Genomic DNA, 20,869 nt, shown 5'->3' with positions numbered 1-20,869 from the left:
TGTGTGAAATGGGTTGCAGAAGAGAAAAATAGTATACATTTTGTTAACAAAAAAAAGGAAGTGGTCAGAGTGAAAGTGAGAAGTATATGAGTTTCAAGTTTGAGTCTATGGATCTAGTAATATCTAAAATTAAAACATGCAGTTAAAAAATACTGACTGAAGTTCTTTGCTTTAATTACTGTTTATTCCTAACCCCAGAAGTATCTTTTAAGAGAACAATCTCTCTTAGGATAAAGAAATTTATATTTGTTTCTTTAGCAGGGTTTGACTGAAGTTTTCAGTCTTACTTGAGATGTTCTTTTACTAAATTTGAACTAACCCAATTTAATATTGGGTACTAAATTAGCATGAACTGTAGGATCACATTTTAGAAATTGCTTAATCTCCTGATTGATCAGTTCTACTTTCATATATTGTGTCTGAATCAGGAACTAGTCCAAAAAACAGAGTTCATGCCAGGTAGTCCAATAGAAGGGCTTGATTATTGGAGACTAATTGCAAACATGATTAAAGAGCTGAAAGACAAGTAGGGACCATTCAAGTAATCTATAGATTAGCAACACCAAGAAGTCAGTATCACCTTATGGCTGGAGATGATGGATGAGATAGTTCCTCAGTCCCAAAGCCAGGGTTTCCAGATTGGAATGGGATGGCTGACTGTATGTGAAAGCTGCATGACAGGACCCTGAACCACAGACAAAGGGGCTGTCCAGAATGAGCCAAGGCTATGGAGAGACAGAGCTCTCACCAGAGAAGCAGCTCAAAGCAGAAACAAAAGAGAACTAACTCTGTTTCTGCTACTCAGTCTTTAGGATCCTGTCCGTTCTTTACAACTGCAAAACCTAGCCAGAACCCAGTGATCAAAGACGGTGGGATGCACAGAAGAAAGAAAGGACATCCAAGTGGATGGTACATCAGCTTAGAAAAATATTCAAGTTGACAGTTATTTTTTGCTTAAAAGTGTTTATTTCTAAATGTTGAACTTCTGAATGATTTATTTTTTTTCTTGTTTTTACTATAGTTAAGCTAGAAGAAACTTCAAAGTGCTAATTGTTGAAATTAGTATTCAAACTTAGATTGGTAAAGAAGGAATAAAAGTATTTAAAGTGGAGTTCACAGTGGGAAAATTAAGAATATTTGGAGAAAAACAATACATTGGATACTGCTGCCACAGTTTACATAGAATAATGATTGGGAGAGCAGGATGAGAAGATAGCAAGGCAAGAATGGAGAGGAACTTTTATACTTTTCTTGAGTTTCCTGGTTTGCATTGGACCTTTCAAAGAAGTTTTTAAATTAGAAAGAGACATAATCACATATGTGTTTTAGGTCGACCACCCTGAAAGCATTAAGGAATATAGTAGAGGAAAAAAAAAATTCAAAAAATCTTCCTATGGCTGCATTAAAAACAAAAAATAGAATCTTACAGTATATTAATATCACATGTGTTAGTTATTAATTATGCTTTAAACTTGGAATAATGTTTAAGAGGCAATCAGCTTAGTTCTGGAAAAGACATTTGTGTTGTCTTTAGGTTAATAACTTCTTCACTTGATCTAATAGGGATGTCATTGGAATATAGACAAAAGAAAAATTTAGGAAATTTGATAGCTCATTATAGTTGGCAAAAATCTCATATATAAATTGTTGAATAAATTAACCCCAGGTCTAAAGCTAATCAGCTAAAGATTCCCCCATTTACTCTTAAAAAAATTTAGCAATTCAATTTTCAAGTGTTATTTAATGACTAGTGTATGCATATAATAATAGATACTGAAGAGAAAATATAGATGAAGTATGTTGTTTACCTTAATAAGTTCAAAAGTTAATGGAAGATATAATATGCATTAAACATTAGATTCAATGATAATGTAGATTGTATATAGTGAAGGGCAAATTGAATGGCTAGCAGCAGATATCATAAAAGCTCAAATAATTAGGAAACCAATATGGAGTGATTTAATTGAAGAAAACTTCATTAAGTAAAGACATCTTAGGATTTTCCTACAGTTTTATGTCATTTTACTTTCTTCATGATTATCATTGTTTCATTATTCCTAAATGACTTTTAGAAATATTTTTGCAGCCTGTTGATATAGAATTATTTATTGACAAATGAAATGCTTGTGTTAGATTTTCTTTATTTTCCAAAGAGAAGTAATTATGATTAAAATGTAGTCCAGGTGCCTTCATCTGTTTTTTGAATTTCTTCCTTTTATTTTTATTTCATTGAAAATGTATTCATTACCACATTGGAGAACTGATGTTCATATTTAGTTTTATTAAACCCATTGTATATGTATATCCTTGAAATAGTTCAAAGCCATTGAAGATATTGATTGATGAAATACCATACTGGTGACATGGCAGATAATGATTTTTTTTTCAAGAAACCCTTTGGGCATAGTAGATGATATATTTAATGATTTATCAGTATATGTGGAGAAAGAGCAGAATAATATAAAATAAAACATGAGTCTCTTATACCATAAATGTTTTGATTTGAAGTATTCAAAGTAAAATATGGGATTCAATAGGTTGATTTTGCCTGAAATGTAATGACATGTTATGTTTACATTTAATTTAAGAATCTTAAATCTCGAGAAGACATAGTTGTCTCTGTCCCCTAGTTTTGCCAGAGTGATGAAGACTAAGTATGACTTTCTTTTTGTTGGTTAGTCAACCTATAAGGGACATCCAGTTTTTTTATCTACCAGTTAAAAACCAACCTTCTTTGACTTCCTTTTCCCCTCCAGTCCAACCAAGAGGTCATTATGTTGGAGCTATCTACTGATACACCCTAACACACTGCTCATAGTTGGGCCACATGACAAAGGTCTGCTCCCCTTTCCATAAACAAGAAGAGAGGCCTAAAAATTAACATGTGAACCCAACAAAGTAATTGAATATTTTATCCAGTGCATTTCTATATGGAGTAGGCAAAGAAAGGCCTCTTTCTTCTGTGATATAAATATCTGAGCTCACAGTTCTAGAAGGCCTTGTCTTCCTTCGTGCAGAGAACTCACAGAGAAGGAAGCCAACAGTTTGCTTTGACTGCATGAATTCCTTGATTGAAAGCATGTTAAACTGAAACTACTGCTAATTTGCATCTTTCTTCATTTCTATGTGCAACTGAAGTATCCTTCTGTGAATCATCTTTTTAACTTAAATTGTTTATAATCTAAAACATAAGAATATCACCTGTTGCATATCTTCCAAAAAATAATTACAAGTCCACAATATTTTATTTTAAGTCTTTGGTGCAGATACAGATACAATTTGGAACTTAGATATGTTGTGTAGAATTCCAGGGATGTCAGGATTACACTCTGGAGACAAACTCATTAAGATTTCTACAGTGATGTTAATGAACAGTCACACTAAATGGGATTAAAAAGAGTTAGGAATATCCTACTGTCAGTTCAGATCAGTTTTGTTTCCAAATGAGTTTTAACACCAAGCCTAGGGGAAAAAAAAAAACTTATTTTCAGGGATCTTTGGATTTTGGAAATGCAGAAAAGGATTAGGAACTATGCTCTAGTTTATGTTAACTATTGAGTATTATATCTCTTAATCTTAAAGATATAATTTTTAGAGTCATGTCTGATGAAAGCTTGCAGTAACTATCTCATACATTGACTCCAGCCATTCCTGTCTCCCACCCAGCGGCCATTCCCACTGAGGCAGTATTGTTTGCAGGGATGAAATGCATAGGATGAATGTGGACATTTGGGATTGAAATGTAAGTAGCAAGACTTCTATATCTATCCATCCATCCATCCATCCATCCATTCAGGAATGAGAAAGAGAGGGCAGAGAGGGACACACAGAGATTTATTATTAGAAATTGGCTCAAGAAATTTTGGAGGCTGGCCATCCAGAATCTGCAGAACCAGTGTCTGTGTTCAAGTCCAAAGGCTGAAAGCTGCTGTGGAATGAGGAAGAACAGATATTCTAGTTCAAAGGTCATACATCAGGCGGGAGAATTCTCCCTCACTTGGGAGGAAGTCCAGGCGTTTTTTCTGTCCAGGCCTTCAGCTGATAGAATGATGCCTATCCACACGATGGAGAGCAATCCAACTGATAGAATGATGCCTATCCGCATGATGGAGAACAATCCAACTGATAGAATGATGCCTATCCACATGATGGAGAGCAATCTGCTTTGTAGTCTACTAACTTAAATGTTAATCTCAGTCAAAAATACCCTCACAGAAACACCCAAATAATGTTTGAACAAATGTCTGGGCACCCCAGGGCCCAGTCAAGTTAACATGTAAAATTAACCATCACAAGATAATGTAAATATTGCCTATCTGGGAATGCTTTGTAATGTGATATTTAAATATCATATATAAGAATAGTCATAATTTTTCTTCTGATCATATTTTCACTTATTGCTATTCTGGACTTCCCCGGTGGCTTAGAGGGTAAAGCATCTGCCTGCAATGCAGGAGACCAGGTTTCAATCCCTGGGTCAGGAAGATCCCCTGGAGAAGAAAATGGCAACCCACTCCAGTACTCTTGACTGGAAAATCCCATGGATGGAGGAGCCTGGTAGGCTACAGTCCATGGGGTCACAAAGAGTCGGACACAACTGAGCGACTTCACTTTCTTTCACCTTTTATTGCTGTTCTACTAAAATGAAAATAAATGCACTCAAACATAAGATATTTAATTCATTTGAAAATCATCCTATTTCCTCTTTAAATAATTCTAAAATTTAGTATAATTTATTATCCTTTCATCACTTTTTATCTCTCTGGCTCTTCTTTGAGTTCTCAATATTCCTATTTCAAAGAGAAGCTGAAAGTAATGTTGCCTAAAGGTTTCCATATGTTAATTTATTTCTGTGAAAACTAGAGGCTGACAGATTGTAATATAATTAATACATTGTCTATATTTTGATGACTAAGTAATTCTGAAAAAAATCACTTGTTGATTTCATCTTTCATCTTACAAATGTGAAAAATATTAATTTCATAATTTCTGTTATTCAGCATTGATTTGATTATATTTCTGTCATGTTATACACTACTCACATGAGGATACTTACTTCAGTGTCCTATATAGTTGAATATACATTTGACCTTATAAAATATTTTTTTAGAAGTTGAGTTTATTGCATGAGAAACTGGCCTGTATCCCACAATTCCAGTTATTTCACATAATAATTTTATTACAAGTCATAAAGAAATATTTTTTCCCCACAAAGACGATGGAAGGCATCAAAATATCCTGTGTCTGATAGTCTTTCTGCAAAACAATAAACTTATAATCTGCAACAGAAAATTGCTAGTTCTAAGAAATGATATACTTCTTATTATCCATGATATTTTTCACCAAACAGTCATATAGAACTGTTATTGAATAATATTTCATCAACATCCTCGAAAATACTAATGAAGTCACAGATATTACCAATGATATTTCTGATAAATAAATAACATTTATTTATAATTACTATTTAAATCAAAAAATCACTGTAAAGTTGCCTACCAGTTAATTCAACATAAATGGAAGCTTCAAAGGTAAATATAAAATCTTACTCTGTGTCAGACATTTTCATAATGCAGAGGTGCACACGCCTATACACTGCTTGCCCACACAGAGAGGGTAAGTTGCAGGACATGTTGTAGAGCATTGCTAGGGGCCCTCAGTTTGACTCTCCAGCACAGTCCAGGCCCTGGTGCTTCCTTTGGTTAGTGTTGATTTTGGTTACGTTGCTGTTGCTGTTTCCTCATCAATTCTAAGAGAAATGACTCTTGAGAGCTATTTTCAAACATTAAAAGTTAAGTGTTTTTCAGAGTTTTAAGAGGAAAATTAACTTACATTTATTGAAATGGATACATACTCTCATTTACAAAATTATTCAGAGCATATGCACAAAATTTCAGAAGAGCATTTGACTTTTTTTAATAGCACCTTTTTGACCTTTCCACATATAGATGGTTCGATTTTTAAAATCATTGGTGTTATATGTTGGCATACCTTTAAGGTTAAGGAATAGAAAATTTGGAAAAAACTTAAAGATAAGAACACTTTAAGTTTCAAAACAGCAAGACAGCAGCAGAAGTAAATCCTCACCCACTGGGAAGTAAGCTGATTAAAGATGATTACTAGATGCAAACTGGAAGCACAAATGCATAGGTTATCTAAGGTCCTGGTATGAAGTGAAAGTCAGTAGTAGGAGAGCAGGGCAGCCACTACTTTCTTTCTCGGAAGTGCAGGTCAAAGATCCAGATTAGAGTTCCTGAGTCCATCTCTCTAGTTCTTTGCATTATGATACCCTGTGTCACCCAAACATAAACATAGCATAAAAAGTAAAACTCACACTACACTGGGTGGACATTTTTGAAGACTGTTGGCGGTTTGAACACTGGAAGATGATTTAGGTTTTTACACCCGATAATACATTCACTTCTCGAGCCAGTCCATAAAGTCCAAAATACCTATACTTAAATGACTTAATGAAGCAACTTAAAAGTTAGGCATGTTCTCAATTTTTAAAGACATAATCTAAGCCTGCTGCTGCTGCTGCTAAGTCGCTTCAGTCGTGTCCGACTCTGTGCGACCCCATAGACGGCAGCCCACCAGGCTCCTCCGTCCCTGGGATTCTCCAAGCAAGAACACTGGAGTGGGTTGCCATTTCCTTCTCCAGTGCATGGAAGGGAAAAGTGAAAGTGAAGTCACTCAGTTGTGTCTGACTCTTAGCGACCCCATGGACTGTAGCCTACCAGGCTCCTCTGTCCATGGGATTTTCCAGGCAAGAGTACTGGAGTGGGGTGCCATTGCCTTCTCCAATCTAAGCATAAATTTATCTTATTGTATAGAGCCAAGTAAACACTACAGGGAATTAATATGAAACTAAATCTGAGTTGAAGGTCTCTTTGGTGAGTTTAAAAATAGGCACTTCCCTGCCAATGAAATAGAACGCATGTGAATATTCATTTGTTACTGTGAAATTTAGTTCCCTTCTTCAAGAAAGTGCCATGAACAGCTGTAATTTGCACAATTATCAGCTCCAGGTTTTCTCTTTCGTCTTTCATTTGAAAGTGTGAAGAATTTTGATTATCTGTACTAATCAGGCTGATGAGTAATATGTACAAAATATATAGTTAGTCTGAAAATGAAGTTTGAAGCCGTGTGTGTGTGTGTGTGTGTGTGCACGCGTGCATGTGTGTGCTTAGTCACTCAGTCGTGTCTGACTCTTTGTGACCCATGGACTGTAGCCTGCCAGGCTCCCCTGTCCATGGGATTTCCCAGGCAAGGGTACTGGAGTGGGTTGCTGTTTCCTTCTACAGGGGATCTTTCCAACCCAGGGATCGAGCCTGGGTCACTTGCATTGCAGGCAGGTTCTTTACTGTCTGAGCTACCAGGGAAGCCCATATTTATGTAACTGAATCACTGTGCTGTACATCTGAACATAACATGACATTGTAAATCAACTATACTTTGTTAAAAAAATAAAAATATAATAATATGAATGAGATAAAATATAACAATCATAAATATATTCGATCATCTAAAAACTGCATTTGTGTTTATGAATAGGAGGAAAGGCTCAGTAAATCAGGAAAATTTTATGATGACAGACATTGGCCTTAATTATAGAGAGTGGGCTTCTTCCATGCATCAGAAGTAAACTTCCACAAGGACTTTGAGAATTTTAGAGAAACAATTTTCCTATTCTTACAACTTCAGAGAATTTGAAAATTAAAAGTGTCTCTGTCACTTCTATTGTCAGCTGCCACACAGACCTAGTCAAATACTGATGACCAGAGCTAACTTAACTGGCTATTCCCAAGAAAATTAGACATTTTAAAGCTTAATAATTTCCATAAAATATAAAAGGAAAGCGTGCTGGGAGTGGATATGTGAATAAGGGAGAAGGGGGCCACTTTGGGAGAGTGAGTATTTTACATGCTGCTGCTGCTGCTAAGTGCAGTTTTTGAAATTTTGCCTGGAGTGTATCCAACATTTGATAGCTTAAATTTTACCTTTCCTATATTTGGATTTTTATGTGAGTGATAAATTGTAATGTTGGTTGGTTTACCTTTTTTTTTTTCTCTACTTACAATCAATATTTGTTTAAATCTTGGTTTTCTTTGCTGTTTTTGTAATTGCTTTCTCACTTCTCAACAATTTATTTATAGCGCCAAAACAAAGAGGTTGGTAATTCAAGGCTGCATTCTCCTAATTCTGATCCAAATTTGCAAAAATGAAGCAAAGGCAACATTTATTTGTCAGCTTCCTGGCAGAATGCTTTTGTTGGGAAATCATTTGTGTTGTTTTTAGAAAAGGAGGGCTAAAAGCCTTATTTTTCATTCCTACATAAAATAAATTCTGGACTAAATGACAATCTTTAACACCAAATCCAGCATGTAGAATTTGTTTTTCTGAAATGACTTCAAAGTTCTGTGCTACTGTTGCTTTATAAAAAAGCACCCATCTTCTTATTCAATATTGGAATCATTCTCTAGATTAGCTGCTCCCTCCTTCAGCCAAATATGTTAGTTCTGAAAATAAGTTAGGATCAGTGTGACTTCTTTTAAATTTGGCCATGCTGCATAGCCTATGGGGTCTTCCCTGACCAGGGATCAAACCTGTGTCCCTGCAGTGAAAATGTGGAGTCTTCACCCCTGGACCTCCAGGGATGTCCAGTGTGACTTAAAAAGGCAGATCACGGTCCTTGTAGCTGTCTGCTGAATAGGTCTGTTCCTTTTTTCCTCCTCTTTCCCTCAACCCCCCCCCGCCCCCCACCAAAGTGTCCTCTGTTGCATTTTTTTCCCATCCAACAATGATTCCCTGTTTTTTCCTGTTAATCTGATATTGATTAGAATTTGGAAAATGAGCTAAATGTGTGTTAATACTTTGAATACCCTACTACAAGTTTCAAAGTGATTGACATGCTGGACTAGTATCTCAACTTCCTTGAGAACTTCACCTTTGAAGTGAAGAAATTAGGATGCCTGTCAGTTAGTCCTTCTATAATGTAGTGAGCATTAAGAAGCATTAAGTTCTGACCCTTTATAATAATAAGCGTCTCTATACTCTGTATGATTTACTTAGTTTCTTCGGTGCTAATAGAATCTGACTCCAGTATGACGCACAGTATGGCCTGCTAGACAAACACAGGTCCAAGGCATGGCCATAGCTGCTGCGCTGCTTCCTCCGGTGGCTTTTTTTCTCGCCCTCTACTTACTTATTCTAACATTCCAAATGGTGAAGTAATGCTGTTGCAGTGCATCATTTATGTGGATTAAATTCAAGAACACACACAGGAGGTACAAGTGTGAATTTGTGTTAGTTCTAGAGAATAGCCAAATTTGAAAATGAGTGTTAGTTCAAGAGGCTGTAAGTTTTATTTTACTTAACTTCAAAGTGTTGTTTTTGTCTTCTGACTCAATACTGGTAGAACTTCAGCCTTTCTTCAGTTAGCCAAGAAAGATTTACTGGTTCTTGGGATTCATCCTTGGCCAGGTATAGTGTGTTCTGTGACACAAAGATACACTTAGAGCTTTTCAAACACGAAACTCTCTTGTTTCTAGTTCCTTGGGATAGCATAGATTATACTTCCTAAGTGGTTATATATCAACATCATAATAAATAGAAGAATTCCGACATAACAGCAAGCATGTTATTAAATAAAATAATAGCATATGCAAAATAGCCACTACCTCATAGAAGCCTAAAAAGGGAAGTCAGTCAGCCATCTTTGTTTTCTAGGCTAGTTAGAAATTATAGAATAAAATATGGGGAGGAAACTGTGAAGATACCTTTTCTTCCTTATAAAGATTCAAAAAGTAAAGCATTTCCTATTGCTTGCTATGAGATTTTATAAGTATTCTCCATAGGCTTTAGGGGTTGTTTTCTTATTTCCTGTTTAAATATTAGTCATAGAATATTAATTATATAACTATAGTTTTACTCCATAAATACTATAATTATAAAATGTTGATAACCTGATTACCACTAATTATAATATTCTGATGGAAAACTAATTATGAAACTGACTGTAATCTGAGCAAATGTATTTGGCAGTAGTTGCCACAATTTAATTTTCTATTTAAATAGCTGTACTTTTAATAATGTTATTGCAGAATTTAAAGAAGATTATATGTCTTTTTACTTGCTTGTTTCTTTTCTATCAAGTTAATATTTTTGTGGCTAAGTGTACTTCAAGCACTTTTTTCAGACTCATACAATTTGCTTTCAGGTTGAAGCAATTTCAAAACCCAGATAAGTGGCTGAAGTAGAAAGTTTTATCTTTGTTAGCAATAAATCAACAAATCCAATTAGGAAAATGTGTATCTCCAAAAATTTGACAAGACTATATAGTCAGCTTTCAGTTTTATAGGATCAGCAACTTAAGGCAGGTACACATAAAACAAGCTCAAATATATTATTCAAGAAATGGACCATAAAATTCCATTGATTAACCAGCAGAAAAGATTTGTCAAGGGGATAAATTGTTCTGTGGCTCCTGCAGGTTTAATCTAAACCTGAATCTTGGTTTGCAGTGCACATGACCGCTTACCCTGAGGCCTGAAAGGATAAGTTCTCCCAGGACCACAGGTGAAGAAAATCTCTCATACAAGGTTGACCATACCCACCACTGTCTTTTCTCTTAGAATAATGCATAATTAGCTAGCTAATGACAATGTTAGGTAGCTAAAATAGGAAAAAGGAGTCCAAAATGGCAGTGGCTAAAAGACACAGAAGGGAAAAGCCTGCGGAAATAGAACAAAGGAAGGTCCAAGGACTGGAGTGAGCATCTCAGGTAAAACAGCCCTCCTGGCTAGCTCAATTTACATAGGGCAGGCTCAAGGGGAGGAGAAAAAAACATATAAAAGAGGAGCCAAATTGAGCTCTGGAGAGCTTCTCTTCGTATCTTTTGGGTTCGCCCACTCTCACACCTTGAGGATGTATTTTTCCTTTGCTTTCTAAATAAAGCTGAGCTGTAACTCAGAGCTGTAACACTGGTCCATCTGAGGAAATTACACGGGGCTCTAATACTGGTCCATCCATCGCTTCAAATTTTTGTTGCAACAAGACAGAACCAAGGAAATTACACACTCCCCCAACATCATTAGAGTTAAGATTGGTTTTACTAACAGGATGTTTTTCTCTGAATTCTCTTGAGGTAATATATCATTTTATAAATCATAGTGACATAATATTGGAAAATGTCTTTCAAAAATTTCATAATTGCATTTTTATAATATTTGCTTCAGAACAGATATTTCAGTCCTGGGAATGTTAAGTTACAGTCTAGATTTAAAAAAAAGAGAGAGAGAGAGAAAGAAACTTCTTAGTATAAATTACAAGGTCAAAAAAAAAGTTGATTGATTTTAAGTTTTAATAATGTTTTATAAATAATCAGTTAGCATGCTAAGAGGGGCTATGTAAAGAACACTAAAAATCTTTGACCCTTTCAAAGCATTATGCTAAATTAATACATATTATAATTTTTAATGTGTGGTTACTCTGCAGTGCTTAACCTCTGTGAATATTGATCATTTCATAGCAGGAGAAGTTTTTAATCTTTATAGCTTAAATGTTGCTGAACACGAATTAAGAGCCGGAAGCAGTGGGTGAGACTGAGGAGGGCTGATAATGTATCTTTCTCCCTTTCTTCTGGAATTATCTCCATCAGTTTACTAGTCTAGATAAAGGAGAGCCTTTTGAGAACTGCCTCTAAAGAAATAATTTGATGGTGATGGGTCCAGTTTCATATACATGGATATTACTTAAGCCCATGACTGATGGGTGGTGGAAGGTCCCTCTATTCAATTATATCTGCCCCACTGTCCATTTTAGAGTTCCCCAGTGGGCACTTCTTTAGAGATGAAAATGCAGTTGTCGCTTGAATGTATGATAATGATGTTGGCAAATGGAAACAGATCTAAAATACAAACAATCAATTTCATGAGAGTCTAAGAAATATATGAGTAATAATTAAAGGAAATGTGGTATTAAGAGTTGTGCAAAATAAAAGAATTTGGAGGAAGGAAGCTGGTATTTCTCTTCTAGTCTAGGAAAGACTACCATATGCAAGAGAGAATATAGCACATTCATTCTGCTGCTGCTGCTGCTGCTGCTAAGTCGCTTCAGTCATGTCCTACTCTGTGTGACCCCATAGATGGCAGCCTACCAGGCTCCGCTGTCCCCAGGATTCTCCAGGCAAGAATACTGTAGTGCGTTGCCATTTCCTTCTCCAGTGCATGAAAGGGAAAAGTGAAAGTGAAGTCGCTCAGTTGTGTCCGACTCTTAGCGACCCCATGAACTGTAGCCTACCAGGCTTCTCCATCCATGGGATTCTCCAGGCAAGAGCACTGGAGTGGGGTGCCATTTCCTTCTCCAGACATTAATTCTAGATGGCTTCAAAGGCAGAAATAGGAACTATGGCTAGAAATCACAGGGGATCCAATGTGAATAAATATATTAAAAAGGTTGTACAATTTCAGTGGTCCAAAATGAAATGAACTGCTGCAGGAGATGACGGTACCTCTAGAGATAATGATTGGTTTAGAAACCATATGCTGGCGATAGTGGAAAAAATAAAATTAAGATATAACTTGTTGCATGTGCTGTACCCTGTTTTCAGTGCTTAACATATTTTCAATGCATTTAATCCTGATGACAATCTAGAAAGGTAAATTCTGCATCATTCCATTTGACAGATGAAGCAAAGAGAAGTTTAAATAATATATCCAAGGTCCCACACATGATAAGTATGGAGCTATGTTTTGAATTTATGCAATTTGACTTCAATGTCTATTCTTTTAAGCACTGTGCTGTTTTAACTCTTAAGAGCCACCTGTTTATACTACTGATATTACTAGTATACAAATATTTATCAGTTATTTAGCGTGATGGAATTATGAAGAGGACGGTATGAATGGAAGTGATAAGGAAGTCAGAAAAAGTCAAGAGTGTTGAATGTTGCTACAAATACCCCACATAAGGACACCTTAAAATGATTTAGAATACTTCCCAAAGAAAATTTCCCAGTATATTTCAGGCTGATCATTCCTTCTAGATTAAAATGGAGAATAAAATTTCAGTTTTTCTCAGTTGGTAGACTGTGAAATAAAATCTTTCCAACAAAGAAAGCTTCAAAAGTACCTATTTTTACCATGTTTCCTACTGCTAGGTAGTTTTCTGCAAAGTTGAGTATAGTTTTAGGTCCCCTATAATCTGACCCTACTCTAATGTTCAAACACTTTGGTGAGTTGATTTTTCTCACTTTACTTTTCCATATTCACCATCTATATATTACCTCAATATAGCTTCTCTTCCTTAGCTTAGGTTATCTTTTATTAACCCCAGAATAACCAAGTGCTAGCTTACCTAAAAGTACATGTTAGGTTTAATCTCCTTTTGAAAGCTTTCCAGAATTGCCCACACCAATCTTTTTTTGTTCTATATTATGGGATAAATGTACTTGGTAGGTTTAGCATAGCTTAATTCTCTAGTTAGTTCTCTCCATGAGGAATGTAAACCATTGATTATGTATAATTTAACAGCTGTAGTTCAGTATTACTATTTTTGATATTTTGGATAACTGTGGAGGATTTACTTCTTTTAACTTTCTCTAGTTGCCTGATACAGTCATTTCTACAGAAGTAACAGTGAGCAGTTTTTGTCTTGTAACAAATTTCTATTAGATCTCTAAAAAGCTTGTTAAAAATGCATTCTCTGATGTTCCAGTTAGTGGTCTACTGGCTCTCAGCTTCGTTCCAACCTTCCATTGTTCTCCTTTGTATGGCAGCTGGAAGTGAACAAAGTCATCTTCTCTTACTCCCTTGCTCACAAGTAGTTCCACAAAGATTTGGCCAATGAGAAGCACTAGAAGGAGACTGCAAGAGGAAAGAAGAAAGAAACATTCTTTAATTTCCATTTCTGTGGTGTCTCTGGTGGCAGCAGTGGCAGCACAGGAAGGTAACTGTGGGCTGGAGAAGCGACTTTAAGAGATGAGGTCCTGAGTGTGTCAGTGGGAGTTTCAGCACTGTCAGTAGAGGCCAGTAGTCCCTCAGTTCCTTTGCTATAGTCAAAGAAGCGACAGCCTTGACATCTCTATGTCAGCTGAAGGGCTGGATCCTGAGTTCAGCCCAGGGTTAGAAATAAAGCTCTGACATCCCCTTCTCACACTCCTCCAGTATTGTCCCCTTTTTAGTTTTGCTTCTTTTACCCTTATGACAGCAGAGCACATCATACGAAATGCCAGGCTGGATGAAGCCCAAGCCAGAATCAGGATTGCCCAGAGAAATATCAACAACCTCAGATATGCAGATGATACCACCCTTATGGCAGAAAGCAAAGAGGAACTAAAGAGCCTCTTGATGAAAGTGAAAGAGGAGAGTGAAAAAGCTGGCTTAAAACTCAATATTCACAAAATTAAGATCCTGGCATCTGGTCCCATCAGTTCATGACAAGTAGATGGGGAAACAATGGAAACAGTGGCAGATTTTATTTTGTTGGGCTTCCAAATCACTGCAGATGGTGACTACAGCCATGAATTAAAAGACGTTTGCTCCTTGGAATAAAAGCTATGAGAAACCTAGACAGCATATTAAAAAGCAGAGGCATTACTTTGCTGACAAAGGTCTGTATAGTCAAAGCTATGCTTTTTCCAGTAGTCATGTATGGATGTGAGAGTTGGGCCATAAAGAACATTTAGCGCCAAAGAACTGATGCTTTTGAACTGTGGTGTTGCAGAAGACTCTTGAGAGTCCCTTGAAATGCAAGGAGATCAAACCAGTCAATCCTAAAGGAAATCGATCCTCAATATTCATTGGGAAGACTGATGCTGAAGCTGAAGCTGCAATACATTGGCTACCTGATATGAAGAACCGACTCATTAGAAAAGACCCTGATGCTGGGAAAGATTGAAGGCAGGAGGAGAAGGGGACAGAAGACGAGATGATTGAATGGCGTCACTGACTCGATGGACATGAGTTTGAGCAAGCTCTGGGAGATGGTGAAGGACAGGGAAGCCTGGAGTGCTGCAGCCCATGGGGTCGTAAAGAGTCCGACATGACTGAGCGACTGAACAGCAACAACCCTTATGATATTTTTGTTAGCAAACCTTCCATTAAATCTCTCTCTGCTTGAAATACCTGGAGTGGTTCCTGCTTTCTTGACTAGACGCTGACTTTTACATCGAGACCAATTCTATCTCTGGGACTGGGATTATTTCTACAATATCCTCTCAAGAATCTGGTTTCTGCCAGATTTTCTCATTGAGATTAGGCACACTAAAGACAATGCAATTCTGTCTCTGAATAGCCTTCATTAAAAAACAGGAAGTTTTCTAGTATATCGACCTAACTCTGTCTCATTATATTTTCTTCTCACTCCTGCTTCATGGGCTTCAGGACACCCAACAAATACTAGTCATTATACCTGTCTGAATTCTGTGCCTATTAGAGTTAGATCAAAAGCGTAGAGAGATGGACATACAATTAAGTGCTAGAATAATGACAAACTCTGTGTAGGATGTAGGTTTAGGTCTTTGACCATAGAAACATGCTAATATTTGACCCATGATGTGAAATGTACACAGTTTATTTGTTGTTGTTCATTTTACAAATACTTTTGAGCCCACCCTGTAACCTGGGGAAATTTCTTAGTGTGGAGGCTGAGACTAGTGAACCAGACAGACTAGTTCCTTAAAATGGCAAAGAGGAAAAGTTGAGGGAGCACATGTGATTCCTTGTCCTAAACACACCAGTTAGAGGAGTCAGTGCTTTCTCTCCAGGGTGGAGTGAACAGAGACCATGGAGATAAGCCAAGAGCCAGCCAGAGTCAGGTGGGAGTCTCTTTTTGGAAATAAGGAGTGGAGAGATTGAGGCTCCCTTTGGCTTAAACTAGGCATCAGTTCGCTCAGTTGTGTCCGACTCTTTGTGACCCCGGGGACTGCAGCACACCAGGCCTCCGTGTCCATCACCAACTCCTGGAGTTGACTCAAATTCATGTCCATTGAGTTGGTGATGCCATCCAACCATCTCATCCTCTGTCGTCCCCTTCTCCTCCTGCCTTCAGTCTTTCCCAGCATCAGGGTCTTTTCCAATGAGTCAGTTCTTTGCATCAAGTGGCCAAAGTATCGGAGTTTCAGATTCAGCATCATTCCTTCCAATGAATATCTGAATATTAGGATGGACGGGTTGGATCTCCTTGCAGTCCAAGGGACTCTCAAGAGTCTTCTCCAATACCACAGTTCAAAAGCATTAGTTCTTCAGCACTCAGCTTTCTTTATAGTCCAACTCTCACATCCATACATGACTGCTGGAAAAACCATAGCTTTGACTAGACGGACCTTTGTTGGCAAAGTAATGTCTCTGCTTTTTAATATGCTGTCTAGGTTGGTCATAACTTTACTTCCAAGGAGCAAGCATGTTTTAATTTCATGGCTGCAGTCACCATCTGTATCCAAAACTAGGTATAGTCAGTATTAAAATGGGAACATCATGGGAGAGATAACAGATTGACCTTTTGTTTCATGTAGACATCAGAATGATATTTTCTATGAAGAGCTCTTGTAAATAGGTATCAGAGAAGGCCCCAGAAACACTGCAAGTAGTGATAGTCAAAATATTTAATATGCGGTTTGTCATGAGCACTGATTGGTTTGAGTGGACACTGGCTATAAACTGTCCTATGGCCACACCAAATTATGCTGGTGAACTTTGTCACCAAGGAACTGAGAAAAGGTCAAGGTAGAGAGTGAAAAGAATCTGGAGTCACTAAATATGAAGTCACTCACCCTTGTTTACTGACACCTGGCCTCAACATAATTCTGATGCTAATTTTGGCAAATTATATAATCAAGAATTGCTTTTACTCTGAAATTAAGAAGATTGCATTCAACTTGTAAATTATTTGGCAACATATTCACTTTCCCATACATTCTAGAAATAACTTTTTATCTGATAATGCATTAAATATTTGTTTAGCTCCTTAACTGCCTGGATTTTCAAACAGCTGTCTAGCTGTGCAAGTAATCTTCACTGTATAATTCTTACCTTAAGTTATTTCTAATTTTTAAGGTAATTTGCTGTCTGTTTTTGTTATTCTTTTATGTTGTGTTTATGAAATATTTTAGAAGTACTTGGTACATTTTCAGTGATCTCACTTGATTTGTCATTATCATCAATGCTGGGTCTTTTAAGGCATTTTTAACTGAGGATCAAGCCATTAAAATAGATGTATAATGTCAACTTTTAATTGCATAGTGCAAAATGTTGTGGCTATATGAAATCTTTTTCAAAAATGATTTTTAAAATCTTATTTATAATTTTTATGTTTTCAAATGCTATCAAAAATATGATTTGCTTTCAGAATCAGAAATATTTTGTATCAGTTAAGACCTTTGTACACATAACCTTGATATATTGGATTACCTTTTTTTAGGTATGTCATATTTTCATCAAAACAGAATTGGAGAGTTTTATAGTAAGCATACTTTTATTTGGTTGAATTGTTTTAAAGAAATAGCACAACTGTCTTCCTCACTATTGTTAAAATATGAATTTGCTTTAACTAAAAACTTAAGATTTATTATAAGTCAATAACAAAAGCACGATTTCCTTCTAAGCCTATTACTAACTAGATCTTGCTAAGGTATATTGATCTAATTTAGTTTTATTGCACTTTCCAGCCCAGGAATCTCAATGAAGATAAATAAAAAGGCAATTGCTAGATTTTTAATTAGAAAAATATGTAGTAGTGACATTATTTTCTTGGTATATACACAATTTATATACATATTTCAGTTTTATAACCAAAGACACAGAGCTTTGCATTTCATAGTTCATTTGATATGTATTAATTCAAATTTCAGTATCTAATGATTTATTCATTTAAAGTTTTATACCATGGTAACAGATAATAAATACTAATTTTTGCAACCTATGTTTAAAAATATCAGGAATGGTGATCTTTTATATTAAAATATCTAACTTGCTAAATTTCAAAAACTAGAGATATAATATACAACATGGAACAAACTTCGTTTTTCAGAAACATTCACAAAATACCCCAAATTATTACCTGACAGTTAACTGGCTTAATTTAGAAAGGTAAAGCTTAAGTTCAGCTGTTCTTAGATACCTCACTTATACTTCCAAGAAGACACAGTTTACAAGGATAACATTGGCACATAGCTTACCCAGAGGTTAACTGCCCACTGTGATTTGAGTGGATAAATTTATGTCACACATCATTGTCATAAGATGTAAATGATTGACTCATTTGTAGTATAAATTAAGTTTGTACCATCTTATATACTGGAAAATGCAGTTTACGTTTTGGGTTTTCCTTAGTTTTGTGCCTCTTCAGTCCTACCCTGTGTACGTCATCACGTTCTTCTTTCCTTAAGTGAGGAAAAAGAAAGGGGAAGGGTATGAATGGTTTTGGAGATTCCTGGGGCTTATGTGGGTACGTGTTCAAAGCCTGTGGTTTAGTTTCTCCCCAGAGTTTGTGGAACCCCAATAGAAGATGATTATGTAGTAATTCTAGTCCTGTTAAGGAGCTAATACCCTTAGGGGTATGGGCTTTGACATCACTTATGGATTGAATGCCTCCTTTTAGCACGTACAATCTATGCACATTTAGGTGGGCTAATTAATGTTCCTCTGCTTCAATTTCCTGGGTTTTATCCCAGTGATACCCACCTTGGATTTCTAGTCTGCACAACTGTAAGATAATAAGTTTGTGCTGCTTTAAGGCCTTAGGTTTGTGGTGATTTATTAAAACGTCCACAGAAATAAATATAATATTTCATGATCAAAATGAAATGACTTGTTTTGTGTAAGTGATGACACCTACAGCCCTTCGAGAACTCATCTGCTAAATCAGATTTAGCCAAGCTATATCCTGATACAGCAGAGAAGCACCTTAGGAGCTGTACAGGTGATCCATTATTTCTTGCTTTATTTCTGCCTCATGGATATTTGTATCCTTGAAATCAATAGTAAAGTGTGATACTGTCTAAAATCTTTTTCCTGCTAGTCTGACTTAGCACACTGTTTCCTTGAATATTCTCATTGCCTTTTTTTCTAAATGAAACTACCAATGATATATTACTTTTCAATTCAATAGGTGTTTTTAAGATGATATCATATCTTCATATAGATTAGATTAGAATATAAATACATAGTGAAATAATGACTGTATTAAAGAACTTACAATCTACTTGAATCATCTCAGTTACAATTGGGTAGATACCAGAACATCATTTGAAGGCTCATTCCCTCTGCACAAGATAGAGTCAAAAGTATCTGTGTTGGCCTCAAGGAAATCCCACGAAAATTTTCTTATCTGTGCAGTAATGTTGAGAGATCTTGAGTACTATTACTGAAAAAAAAAAAAAATCAGTTCTGGATAGTGATCTGAACAGAAAAGAAAATGCTAATATAAGTTGCTTTGTTCTTTGTGAATCTAAGGAAATTTTATACTTGGTATACTCAGTCTCCGAGAGCTGTTTGTTGAGAGTAATTGAGTCATCATAGAAGCCAGATAGAGAAAGAATTAAGTCTGATCCATCATGCTCTGCTTCTATCCCCTCTGTTGATGTAGCACAAATAATGCCAACTCAGTAAGGTGAAAAGTCCAAACCTGTCAAGTCAGGAATAAACTTGATCTGGATCTGAATAAACAGATCCAGTGATCTGGATCATTACTATATTTAACAGGAGAAAATTGGAAAAGCTGGTTTGTACATTACTATTATACTTCTGTACATAACCATAGCTTTGACTTGGAGATGTAGATTTTAGTTGTGATGCTTCAAACACAATCAGTACACAAGTCTAGGTTGAAATAACAAGGAGGAGAAAAAGAAAAATAAGAAAAATCTCTGAATTGAAGAAATTAAATTTAAGTGTCCTGACAATTTTCAGGGATTAATATCGGATTAGCTTTTTGTAAACTAGAACTGAAAATGGCTGAAGTCGTTATGTGATATTACTGATTGATGTTATATAAGATTGTTAAATATATGTAATGATTATCTAAAATTAAAGTAATAATTTCATAATGTGCCAGATTTTATTATATCACTCAAGAGCTTTTATTGTCTACTATTCTTATTGTTCCTGTTTCACTTGAAACATAAAGGAAATCCACAGTAATTGAATACTGTCTTTAAATGGCACTTCGATGTGGAATGATGATAAAAATAATGATGACTACACTTATTGAGTACTTACACATATCAGACACTGCATGCCCTATGACTGCCTGCATTGTTTCATATCTTCCAACAACCTAATGAGGTTGGTCTTTAACATCCCTTATTTATATGATGAAATTAAGGGCAATAAAGATTACCTGGGTTGATAATATATGCAGTACTCAGAAAACCTCAAGTTGAAATCCTTGTCTATGACATAGTGTATGCATTTAACAGCAATCTAGATAACTTCTCACTGTTACTTCCTCTGTTTACCTGTTCTGTCCATCTAGAAAATGTCAGTTCATTGAAGACTCATTTTAAAGGTCATTACCTGTTAGAACATTTCTTTGACTATTCTATTCTAGGTGTAGTCTAATAGAGAACATTAAAAAATTGCTTTATTTTAAGCTTTTCTATAGCTGACAGCATTATTTGATACAGAAGTTATTTCATGAACTGATAAGTACAGGATTTCTAATAACATGCAGTTTACAATCAGAATGGAAATAGCCAAACATCACTCAACAAAGAGCATTGAACACCCTTAATAATTTCAAGGGGTTTGCAAGCATCAAAATGGATGTGGAAACACAATGAATGTCCAGATAGTTAGCTTTGCTTACAGAACTTGCTCCTTGTCCTGACTCTGTTGAGAATTTCCCAATTTAAACATCACTTTTTCCTCTT

General features: G+C 36.0%; 1 protein-coding gene across 13 annotated transcripts in view; it reads left to right on the top strand.

The window, feature by feature from the left end:
• MSR1 (macrophage scavenger receptor 1) overlaps positions 1 to 20,869 on the top strand; it is a 681,840-nt gene that overhangs the window by 454,382 nt on the left and 206,589 nt on the right. The window lies entirely within an intron of this gene.

The sequence above is a fragment of the Giraffa tippelskirchi genome, chromosome 8, assembly GCF_054371585.1.
Source record: "Giraffa tippelskirchi isolate mGirTip1 chromosome 8, T2T-mGirTip1v1.2.pri, whole genome shotgun sequence".
In the NCBI taxonomy this organism is placed as follows: domain Eukaryota; kingdom Metazoa; phylum Chordata; class Mammalia; order Artiodactyla; family Giraffidae; genus Giraffa; species Giraffa tippelskirchi.
The sequence above is the reverse complement of the archived record's forward strand: the minus strand, read 5'-3'. Positions and strand labels throughout refer to the sequence as shown.